Genomic DNA, 12,822 nt, shown 5'->3' on the forward strand with positions numbered 1-12,822 from the left:
TACCCTTTGGTGCCGTGTTCGCAGGCATGGACTGGGCGAGACCTCTCTGTGCTTGCACGTGCAAGAGTGTGTAACGTCTTCCTTGCTACAAAGCTCCTTTATGTGCTGCAAGTGCTTCACTGTGCGCGATCAAAAGTTCAGGCCCTACATAGAGATTTTGCAACAGTTGTGTGGGGTTCTCAATGGGAACCTATGCGCAGGGACAACTTGATTCTTCCTTTAAAGGCAGGGGGTGTTGGGCTTATGCATTTGTTTGTGCACCAACTTATGTCTCGTTTTATTTCTACAAATTGGCTGATCAACCATTTTTACTCACTGTACTTCAGCAGCGCATAAGTTTCCATTTGCCTTTTTTGCTTATATGTACGGGCGAAGTTAATTCGAAGCCTCAATGGGGATTTCTGAAAGAGGTTGTGGAGTCATTTAACTTTCTTACCGCGCGGTTTTCCTTGGAGTATCTGTTCAGCATGTCAAAGAAAACTATGACGAATTCTCTTACTGAAAGTCTATTCCCGGTGCCTGTTTATCACCAGCCTTACTTAGGCCACCAGAAAAGCAATGTTTTAAAACGCGTAATGAGCAGGTATATCCCGCCAAATGCAAAAACATTTTTCTTCTAGCTTCATTCTTGCACACTCCCTGTTAAGACATGGCTGCGCGAACAGGGAATGTCTATTCCTTGGTCGGACAATTGTCGCCTGTGTAATCGACCAGAGACAATTGATCATTGTTTTGTGTTGTACCGGGACGCTGTGTTCTTCTGGGACGTTTTGCAGCGGACACTAAAAAGGACATTGACATCACCGCGTACACCATTCGCTTCCTGCCATTTGAACATGTTAATCAAGTGCCATATGACGTTTTTGTTCTCTTAGGATTGTTTAGCTTGTGGAAGTGCCGCATGACTGATCGGCATGCGGAACCCCCTAGGCCGACGAAGTGCATTTTTCGGGAACAAGCGGCGTTGGTGCAGAGCGTTTATGCTGCGCAAAGTGATCCACCGGGGTGGATGCCTCTTTTGGATGCGTGCGTTTGCTTGCTCGAGTTTCGAAATGCTGCCGATCTTTGTTCGACTGATGTCCTTGCCCTTTGCTGCCTGTTATGTTTATATTGTGTGTTAGGTGTCTTGTCTGAGTTTTCCTAAAGTTTTCTAAAATTCCCATGCATTAAAGCAAAAGAAAAGTGCCGGCGTGGTCTAGTGGCTAGAATACCTGGTTCTCACCCAGGAGGCCCGGGTTCGATTCCCGGCGCCAGAAATGTGTTTCGTCTCATGGTGTAATTGTTAGGACTCTGGACTCTGAATCCAGCGATCCGAGTTCAAATCTCGGTGAGACCTATACTTTTGTGGGGAACAGCAACTTTGCCCCACTCTCTTTGCAATAAACTAGAGCCCCATTTCGGTCCCCTAGTTATTAGTTATTGTTTCTTTTTAGTTTTTCGTTCTTTACGTCCTTCAATGAATTTACTGATCCTGCTCGATGTTGCTGCATTCTGAAACGATTCAAGCAGAGTGCGGGAAACTTTTCCGCGCAGTCTCCACCACGGAAGAGGGGGTGGAGGTGGGACGGTCCTGTCGAAGGACGATTTACTCTGCCGATCGACGTGCGCGGTGCTGCTGGCTTTGCTCCCATGTTTCCAGAAAGCTCTTTAGCTTGTACAGTGGAATCTGGTTGATACGATTCGGCATATTACGTTTTTCGGCCTAATACGTTGTTCTTTTCGTTCCCGGCCATCGTCCCTTAAAAATAATGCATTTTCGTGTGTTTATTACGATCACATGTTTGCCGAAAATATGATAATACGATCGTGAAAGCGGATCTCGACCGACATTTATAGTTATCTTACGTTTATTCTTCAATATACTCGCTCAAACCGCATTCCAACAAGCCACGACCTGCACGTTGCAGAGACGCCGAGGGAACGGAAGCGCCGGCAGTGCGTAACCGTTCCGTGCAAGGCTCACGATAAGCCAGACGATGCACCCCGCCATGGAGCAAATCGTACATAATCAAGGAAGAAGGTGCGCAATGTTCGCGGCAGGCGCGACTTCCCTTTCCGACTTCTTCCATGGACCGTGCTTCCCGCGCAGTGATTTGTTCCCTTTTTGCCTGTTGCTAGGTGCGGCCGTGTTTCCAGGCTTGCGACGACGTCAAAGAAATGCAAGGCGCAAGTGGAAATTGTACGCCAATTCGAATAGAACCCGGAGCGGAAGTGCGTGGAATTGGCAAACGAGCTCGGTTTACGAGTGTCAACGCTCAACACTATTTTCGGTCAGCAAGAGTAACTTCTAAAGAAGCTGCAAGTTTTTGGACGTGGTGCAAAACACACGCGAGGTGCGAAGCATGAGTAAGAGGAAAAAATCCTGCTTACATGGTTCATGGAAGTTCAGGAGTGAACTTTGACGGGTCAGTCCTATGCGAAACAGTTGACAACGTTGCGCTCTCTTTGGGTATTCAAAACTTTCAAGCATCCGGAGACTGCCTTCACCGATTTACGGCACGACACGGATTGTCGTACAAGGCAGGGTCTGTCAAAGCAACAAATACCGGCAGCTTCTTTTTGTACGTTTTAGAAGAATTTACTCCTGGACATTTAAAAGAAGAGAGGGCAGCACAAGTTGAGCAGATACTTCAATGTTGGCCCATAAAAGTGAATTGCTGACGGAGCATGCTTATTTTGCTTCTTTTTGACGTATTTGGATAATACGATTTTCGGGTATTAAGTTTTATTTTCCGGTTACTGTGAAAAACGTGTCAACGAGATTTCACTGCATTCTTAAAATTACGCTCCCTATCCCCCTTCCCGCTCATTTTGCTTGTATGACATGAGCAGCAATACCAATGTGCTGCTCAGAGCGGCAGTACATTCATCGCAGCCTATGTATACGAATAAATTGCTGGTTGGACTTTTTCAACGTGCTTGTGCTTGTACGCGCGCAACTTCAGGCTGACACCTTTCGGAACTAGAAGACTCCTGTCACACGTGACGACCGTTCTAGAGTTCATGCAAGAATGGCGTGGGCTGCGCAGACTTTCCCAGCTCCCTTTACGCAAGTCTCTCGCCCATTTCGAAATAGACTGGAGTGCATGGTTACTTTAACCCCGGGATTCATAGATTTATCTTCTTCCCAACTTAAACCGAACTAAACTTGCCGCCGTCTAAGTAGGCGTCCCTCATTTAATAGATCCAACGCGCCTTCAAGCTGTGCTTCAACCGTACTTCGACTGATCTTTGAGAAAAGAACCACCTACATTTCTCCATCTTCCTGTAGACCCGTGGTAGGGCTGTCATTCCATGGTTACCAGGCTAACCCCACGTTCCTGTCTGTGTATACCAAACTTCCCCATCAAACGTTACAGGCACCGACGTTGCACTTGGTAGTTTCATCATAAAACCGACTCGCCAAGAAGTCGCACTGAAGAACACACGACGGCTGTGCAGCACTTGGGGAGCAACGCATTGCGGGAGATGAGCAGCGAGTACAGAAGAAAGGTGATGTAGCTGCTTTGTCACAGAAATCAGAAGCTCCTGTCACTGGAGTCTCCCGTGTGAGTGAATGGAAGGACGTAACGTAGGCCGCTGGTTCCGGCGTTGAAACAAGATGGAACTCGCTTTCTGGATGCGCTGGATTTCGTCTGAAATGTTCCAAGGTGTATATCCGAGCGCGTAAAAATTTTCAGTCTGTTCGTTCAGGGTCGCGCCCATGAGAGATGGGGGCAAGATGGGTGACGCTCACGACGAGTGACATCGCTGTTATTCTCACGGCGCCCAAGGGTCGGTCTCGTCACCTTCGAGTGCGTCTTCTTCCAACGTGTCGGTCGACAGCACTGAGTAACGATTTGATATTGAGATTGATGGGACACTGTACTTCGGACGTGACGAATTGGGCAGCCTGATGTTGTCGCATCTGCTGCGTATAGCTTTCTGCTTAAATTGCGAACATGTGATGATAGCATGATCGTTGACCTTTCAATGGGAATGGGAACGCTCAAGTCACGTTTGCCGCAACTTCTTAATCTGTATTCAAGCTTGAGAAAAGGAAAGAGGGAAAGCTTTAGGGAACAGTGAAGAGGTTAGCTCTACTAACGGCTAGACTTGGTACTTCAGATGCGGTGAATATTGCCGCGAACCATGCATTGAATTTGTTTATGTTTTTGCTTTTAGCGCCCGGCTGCGCCGGGCTGTGTTATCTGTGTCCCGAGTGAAGTGCATGTTCCATTCTTTCTTTCTTATGCCGCACGGATTATCTCATTTGATATGGAGAATGTTTCGCCCTTACGCCACCAGCCCAGAATAGAATTCTTTTATCTACAGTGTTCTCTATGTAATCCGACGGTTCGAGAAACGCCCACGCCCAAAAATTAATACCCGCAGAGCAGACGCTACGGCATTCGATTTTCCCCGACACTCGCCTGAGCACGTCACTTTGTTGACTGTTGCTTCGCCGCCTTTGTAATCTTTGAGTTGTTAGGGCAGCACAAGTTCGCTGCAATAAAATTGTTTTTTTCTTCAAGACAACTGCGTCGTCTTTGGCTACGTGACAATATAGTTAACACAATGAATAAAAATTGGTGTTGTGTTGTGTTTTCGTTTATTTCACAGCCGCAAGGCTTGGTGGATACGAAGCGAGTTAGAGCTATATACGGAAGCTAGTTTAGCATCCTGAATATGGTCTAACTTTCTGCTCCTTTTGTCACTGTTTAGTTCATATTAAAAGTACATCGAATGCCATGTTCCGCATGGCGGAGGCATGGAGTAGGGGTTGAGGCACTTTCCTGTCGCCGCGCGTACCTGGATTCGGAACCCCTCTCTGCTGCGGTATATTTCAGTTAGATGATGGCGTGCGGGTGTTTGCTGCCATCGGCGACTCACAACGTGATGCTTTTTACCTTACGAACCAAATAATGCTTCGCAATAAATAAACGCGAAAAAAACGTCTTTGAGGTTAAAGGGTTGTGGGGCTTTTAAGTACTTGCAGACAAGGAAGAATAGTTTGAGCAATGGTTTCAAGTGCTCTTTCAAAATAATACTTAGTCTCTGAAATACCGCGAAGTTTGTGCGGTATGCCAGGTGAGCTGACCTATAATTCCTCCGCATGAACGGTTGAACGAGCAAGCTATACTTGCACGCGCTTCTGAAGGCTGCCAAGCGGGCATATCTACAGTAGTGCATGTTTTGCCCCGAATAATGTGGGCAAAACGAGAATACGGGCGGGAGTAGTGACAGCGATAAGGGCGATAAGATTGCAACGCTAAGGTCAAGCTATAAATACGGTTTGAGCGTGCCAGTTTGTAACGCTGTTCTAGGAGGTCCGTTATAGCTGTAAAGGTGCAACGTATTTGACATGCTTGGTCATGGCTTGTCGCCTGACGTGTGCCATGATTACCGCGAGGTGTCCTACCGGTGAGATGATGAAGACACAGAAATTACAGAAGATGACGGAAAGTCAATACCCCACGTCAGATTTTATTGGAACGCACTTACGAGATAGGCGGATCTGGGGCGCTGGAAAAGAGCTTATAAGAGAGGAAAACTTAACTATTAACAAAGGTTTATAGATAATACAGGACTGACGTGACTTCATGTTTGAAGATTAAATATTTTCTTCCTCCTTTGGTGAATATTTTTTTTCCACGTGGCCCAATCGCCATCCACGTGAGAAAAAGTCGCCATCCGACGTGCATTGCAGCGAAAGGGCTACTAATCCCATCAATAATACGACGAAAATAAAAAGTAAAGTAACTGAGTTGAAAAGAAAACTAGAAATATTTGGGACTGGCGGTAATCGATCCCAGGGCCTCCAGGATTCGAGTCGAGTTCGCATCCACCGTACCACTATACGGCTTCATGACTACAGTTGGCCGAAGGCGGACCTAGTGAACGCGCTGTGGCCTGGAAACAAACGGTGAGTTTAACGTTGCTCAGCACATCGTTACGCTCAAAGTTAAGGTGACCTTATAATAGGAACAGGAACACGCGCACTCAGGTAGATTGGCCAATGACGGGGACAGCTGCATGCCGTCAGAAGTTCGTGGCCTACTCACCCGTTCCCGTCAGGCTGCGATGTCATGCTGCGTTCGCACTCACAACACGTTAGAAGCGCTTAGGTGGCCTAGGAGTTGCATTTTTTTAAAGCGAAAACTTTCTTAATGGGAACGATGGCGTTCTGTCAAAAAACTAATGCATTTCCTCATTGACCAGTTGGTCCACCGGGAAGGTCTGACAAGGTCTCGGGACACACGGTGCGTGCTTGCAACCGTGATTCTATTATGGCGAAACTGTTACTTGAAAATCGCGAAAAAGGAACGATTCCAGATAAGACAATACACGCTTGATCATGAAGAAGGAGTACAATAGTAAGCCTTTATCTGATAGACCATGTATCGGTATACATTCAGACCGTCTATAGATGCGTTTACGTAGTGCGCGAAAAATCGTCGCGTGGGTTCGTCATTCGTTCGCGATTTGGGTCTTTGACGGTTTGACGATCGACTGAACGCACTTTCAGCGAAGGCTGGACGCACTTTTAGCGATGGTTTCCACGCACCTTTGACGAAGTTTTGATGCGAGGAAGCTTTCGCGCTTCTCTAAACTTTCTTTGGGAAGGGATGGTTAAATTCTTTTGTAACAGTTCTATGCTGATTTTATGCTACCTATGTTTCACATTACACCTCCGGAGCATGAGTTGCGAGGGAACGCTTCGCGTTGCGTTCAGGCTCTCATATTAAAGAGCTCGCCGTTATGTAACCCTGTTCGCTGCACGGGATGGAGAGCCCTTATTTCATTGTTTCTGACGCATGAAGCAGAACGCAGAAACAAACAATGTGGCGCGTGCAGTGTGCCGTATACCAATTGGTGCTAACAACACCGTGCACCGTCTCGGTCATCGAGGCGCAGATCGAAAGTGTGCCTTCCTAACGTCAATTATTTCCAGCAGCCCGTCGGAGATGAGATAGGCACAGTCACTGCGAATACGTCGCTAGCACATACAGCACACTATTCGGAAGATCTAACACCGCCGTGGTTAAAGCGTTAAAGTGGCAGTGTAGTCCTTTGCGCCAAGGCGCAGCGCAGAAAATTAGGCTGAAGAAGATAATATTGCCGCGAACCATGCATTGAGATTGTTCGTTTATGTTGTGCTCTTACTGCCCGGCCGCGGCCGGCTGTATTATCTGCGTCCCAAGCGAAGCGCGTGTTCCATTCTTTATTTTTATGCCGCACGGGCTCTATGTCATTCTGATAAGGAGAGCGTTTCGCACTAACGTCACTAGCCTAGAATAATCCTCTTTGACCTACAATGTTGTGAGGGTAAATCGACGGTTCGAGAAACACTCGCGCCGAAAGATAAAAGCCTGCAGAGCAGACGCCGCTGGATTCGATTCGCCGGCACCAGTCTGCGCACGTCACTTCGTTGACTGCTGTTTCGCCGCCTCTGTATTCTTTGAGTTGTTAGGGGAGCACAAGTTCGCTCCAATAAACTTGTTTTTCCTTCAAGACAGCTGCGTCGTCTTTGGCTACGTGACAATATGGTTTCGTTTCAGGTTCATGATTTAGATTTTGCGCGGACCTAATTACTACGATATTTCAGAATATTTGAACTACTTGAGATTTTAGGATAGTAAGAACATCATTCGGGGAGCAACTGCAGAGAACGGTTCAATATCCGCAATTTCGTAGGTCTTATAGATTAACAGTATTCAGGAAAAAGTGTAAAGAGACGTTAGACAGAAAAAAACACTGATGCAGCTGTCCTTTCTAGTTTACGGGCTCTAAGACCATAGAGTTGTCCCTACGCACCTTAAAATTAATTGTTTTATTGACTGATTGATTGTATGATCCCTTAAACGTAATTAACCCGTTAGTTGTAATCAAGTGAGGGCACCGAAAAAAAGGGTCAAAGAGGAGCTCCTGTTATCATAAAGAAGGAGCTTAGCCCGATGGTCGTGGAACAACTAAACATATCATGACTGCGCTGCTGAGCACGAGGTCGCGGGTTCGATTCCCGGCCGCGGCGGCCGCTTTTCTGTTGGAGGCGAAAAGCAAAAACGCCCGTGTGTACGAGATTTCGGCGCACGATAAAGATCCCCAGGGGGTCAAAATTAATCCGGAGCCCTTTACTACGGCGCGCCTCATCGCCTGCGTTGCGTCGGCGCGTTAAACCCCACAATCAATCAATTAAACATATCATGACACTAAAACCGAAAGAAACAATTCAGTGACCTTCCACTCTCTGAAGAAGGACGACCACCACAGCTGTGGGGCCGAGACTCGACGTGAGCGACAATATGCTTTGACCGGGTCGTAGTCGAAGGGGCGCAACGAAGCGAAACACGGTTGGTTGTAATTTGCGACTGAGCATACTTCCTCGTTAACGACCTGGATGAAACTTCGACGAATTATTTTTATGCCCGTGGACAAACATGGGGCTGTCCGTTTTCCTCCCGTAGGAGCCCATGTATTGACAGCAGACGAGAATTCCACAATAATTACAACTACACGGCCACCATCATCATCATCATCATAATCAACTTACTCAGGTCCAATGCAGGACGAAGGCCTCTCCCATTGACTTCCAACCGCTCCTGTCCTGCGCTGCTCGAGTCCACAGTTTACTCCCGAATTTCTTTATTTCACCCCTCCATCGTGTTATTGGCCGTCCCCTTTTTCTATACCGATTTCTTGGTATCCACTCTGTTACCCTGATTGTCCACCGGTCGTCGGTTCGTCTTACCACATGGCCAGCCCAAGTCCATTTTCTTTTCTTTATTTGAACTATGGTATCGTCAACTCTTGTTTGTTCTCTGATCCAAGTAGCTCGTTTCCTGCCCCTGAGTGTTATTCCTAATATTAACCCGCCGCGGTGGCTCAGTGGCTAAGGCGTTGCGCTGCTGAGCACGAGGTCGCGGGTTCGATTCCCGGCCGCGGCGGCCGCTTTTCTGATGGAGGCGAAAAGCAAAAACGCCCGTGTGTACGAGATTTCGGCGCACGATAAAGATCCCCAGGTGGTCAAAATTAATCCGGAGCCCTCCACTACGGCGCGCCTCATCGCCTGCGTTGCATCGGCGCGTTAAACCCTGCAATAAATCAATCAATCAATCAATTCCTAATATTATTCGTTCCATGGCCCGTTGAGCCGACCTAAGTTTGCTTTCTAGTTGTTTAGTAAGGTGGCAAGTTTCAGCTCCGTATGTCATCACCGACAGCATGCACTGGTTGTAGATATTTCTTTTCAGTGACAGAGGTAACTTAGTATTGATTATTTGGGAGTGCTTACCGAGTGCTCCCCAATCTATGGCTACTCTGCGCTGGACATAGGTCGGCAAAACAGAAAGAACTCACTCAAACTCAATCACATTTTTTTTTTATTTACGCTGTACTCAATCAAACTCAGATTCAAAAAGTTCGTCTATTCACAAAATCACTCGTACTCACTCATCAAATACTCATTTGTAATCGTACTCACTTGTACTCAAACTCATTTGTCCTCACGAGTATTCGTACTCAATCTGTACTCATGAGTACTGAATCTGTACTCATGAGTACTCAATCTGTACTCATGAGTACTACTCATGAGTACTACTCATTCTGCACTCGCGAGTACTACTCATTCTGCACTCACGAGTACTACTCATTCTGCACTCATGAGTACTACTCATTCTGCACTCATGAGTACTCAATCAGTACTCATGAGTACTCAATTTGTATTACTCACGGATAATCAACTTATCTGCACTGTTAGCTAGGTCGTAGCTCGAATGAAAGACTAAGTAGAAAAAATAAATTGTTTGATTGATTAGAAAAACACAGGTTACATATAAATCAGGACAGAGGAAGAAAACGTCTGACGCGGTGCACTGTCGTTGGGCGACTTACTGTGCGAAGGCAAGTACACTGTACATGTGAGAAAGCGAAACGGAACGTAAGCATTCGCGTTGCGCCTGGCGTCTCGTCTTGTTCTTAGGCCGGGTCGGGCTCAGGGGAGCTCGGGGCTTGTCGGTGCGGCCGTGGCCGTAAACTGCGTTTTTCTGCATGTCTTCGGGTGGCAGCTCTTGTCATCCGTTTTCGTTTCCGGGCGCGCTGATACGTATCCTAATCGTGCTCTGAATCCGAAATGCGCCTGCCCCCAGGCACAATGAAGCGTTTGCATAGATTGACGTCCGTTCGTATCCAGATCACTGTCCGCTTGTTTACAGATGCTCGATGCTGACGTTTGTTTTTTGTTGTTCCAGATACTAGAAACTTCGTTAAGAGGGTGTTCATCTCGTTGAGGTTCGGTGAATTTCAAATCTGCTTGATTTTATTGTGCGTGTGCCGTGGGATTCACTTCGTCAGACCTGAACTTGACAGTGTTACGGCGTTGCGTTGGTTGCGCCGCTTCCGTCGGCGATTGTGTTCGTGTATGCATGTGGGGGCGTAGACGTCTGGTTTGTCCGGTGGCGAGCTGCGCTGTGTAGGGATGGCATAGTTCGGCGCGTTGAGAACGTCGCTTGAATTGACGCGTGCGTTGCGTATGGTGCGGGAGCCGTTTGGCTTTTCGTTTAGTGTGCGGTAGCAGGGCATTTTCGTAGGGTGGCATGGCTGATCGGTCAAAGTCGTTGCGGCTCCGTGCTCGCAGTCACCGTGGTTGTTTCGGAAGTGAAACCGTTGTGGTGGGGAAGCGGGCGTAGTTCGTGCCGTCCGTTCGGTCCCACATTCCTCGGCGTCGCAAGCGTGACTTCATCGTCAGGGCATTCGATGCTTCGTCTAAATCGGGTTCATTCGTTGCCGTTCTTGCCGTGTCCGTGTCATCGCTCAAGACCTCGTCTTTTGCCCGTTGTTCCGAGAATGCTATAATCGCTATCTCTCCCATACAAGCAGGATCCGTTTATCGCGAGTCCGCTTGCTCGCAGTTGCGTCCTCTTGTACGAAATGGTGTTTGTCGTGTGAGTCTTAATCGGAGCGCGGGTGCCGGTGATCTTGTTAATTCTGGCTCGGACATGCCGCATGCGCTGGCCGTGTCGTTGCTCGTTGACGGACCTACTTGCACGAGTGTCATGTCGTTCGTCCGCTGGACTCGGGCGGGAGCAGCGGGTGTCGGAGAGCTCGTACTTTCCGGTAGGGTTGAACCTCGTGCGCTGGGTCTGTTGTTGCTTGTGGCCAGGTGATTTCTGCGGTTGTAACATTCGCTGGCCAAGTCCGGATAGCACCTGCAGTGGGAGCGGAGGATGTCGCGAACAGCAGTTTCCTCCGTGTGTGCTGCGGCTTGGTGGCTTCCAGTGCGTTGTGCATTTCATTCTCCGTGGTCAGCTCCACTGGTTCAAGTTGGATGTCGTTCGTCACTTCTGGTGCGTTTCGTGCGCTCTGCGTCTCGTTTTATCTAGGAAACTCCCCTATAATTGGGGTGCGGTCGTTCGCCACGTATGGTGCATTTCGGGTGCCGTGCGTCTTGCTCGCTTGTCGTGGCCATATCCACCAATCCGGATGCGATGTCGTTGGTTGCGTGGACCCGCGCCGGGGCAGCACGTGCGGAAAATGTACGTACCGGCTCCGTTGCGTGCCGTGCTCTCAGCGTTCCGTTCGTGTACGTCTGTAGCGGAAGAGCGGGTGCCAGGAACGTGGTGCCTTCTGGCTCGTGCGCGCTGCGTACGTTGCGCGTCTGGTTGCGCGTTGCTGGAATGACCTGCGCGTGGGCGATGTAGCAGAGCAACGTGTGTTCGTGATCTCGCCAGAAATGCACTGACCTTCGATGCGTCTCCGTAATCGTGGCGATTACCTGGGAAAGGTCCGGTGAGCACGCAATCACAATTTTGCATGCGTCGTATCGTTCATGTGCGTGCCGTCGTGCATTCTGCCTGTGCTCGGATCTCGTGCAGTCCAGGCACCGGGGAAAACGTGCGGCCGACTCTCGCCAGTTGTCTATGAAAACTTTCTCGTTCATCACGCAGCCTTCTGCTCTCAAACAGCGCCGCTTGCAGAGTCATCTGCCGTTTGTTGTCGGAGGCAGCCTGAAGTAGCGTTGGCACATTCGTTCGTTTTGAGAGATGGCGACGTTCTTCGTTGTCCTCTAGAAGACGCAAGATGATGTCGTCCTTACGGCCAGAGCAGGGTAGCCCTCGTAATCGTAGTGAGCTCACGAACTGCTGTTTCTTCGTAGAGCATAGGACGTAGCGTTTCGTTGAAGTCAGCACTGTGTCGACCACCGCTGGCGTGGAGTGCGTCGGTGCCCCAGTCTGCGTGCTGCACTCTCGTAGTCGTGGTGCGGTCCGTCCAGGTTGTTCGTCCGTTCGTCCTCCCGTGGCCTTAAATCATTATCCTGTCGACTGCAACATCTTAGCTAGGTCGTGGCTCGAATGAAAGGCTAAACAGAAAAAAATAAAATGTTTAACTAATTAGAAATACTGAGATTACATATAAATCAGGACAGAGGAGCCCGAGAAGAAAACGTCTTACACGGTGCATTGTCGTAGGGCTTCCCACTGCGCGAAGGCACGTACACGGGAGAGAGCGAAACGGGACGTACGCACTCGCGTTTTGAATCGCGGGCTGAATCGCGGCTGAATCGCGGGGCAGTTGGCCAGTTGTAGAGAGGGCGCATTATGTACTACATGAAGCTACTTAACGGCGACCCCAGTAGCTCCCATGTGTACAGCGGGGCGTGATATTAAGTTGCAATAATGAATTATCTTTATGACGGACACAGACAGACAGACTGACAGGCCAACATTGTCGCGCTCAAGTGGCCAAAGAAAGACTATCGTCTTTAAAACCATCTGGAAAGAGACGCTGCCGCCGCTGTTCCGAATTCTGCAAACATTGCGCAACCGTACCCCTCGCAACCGCCGC

General features: G+C 48.7%; 1 non-coding gene across 1 annotated transcript; it reads left to right on the plus strand.

Annotated features, from left to right (window-relative positions):
• Nucleotides 1–1,184: 1,184 nt before the first annotated feature.
• On the plus strand, nucleotides 1,185–1,256 carry Trnae-cuc (transfer RNA glutamic acid (anticodon CUC)). The gene has a single exon. It is a non-coding gene; the product is annotated as a tRNA-Glu (tRNA).
• The last annotated feature ends 11,566 nt before the right edge of the window (nucleotides 1,257–12,822 follow it).

This window comes from Haemaphysalis longicornis, unplaced genomic scaffold (genome assembly GCF_048455015.1).
Source record: "Haemaphysalis longicornis isolate Haplotype H1 unplaced genomic scaffold, Haemaphysalis longicornis Haplotype H1 scaffold_3, whole genome shotgun sequence".
Lineage (NCBI taxonomy): Eukaryota > Metazoa > Arthropoda > Arachnida > Ixodida > Ixodidae > Haemaphysalis > Haemaphysalis longicornis.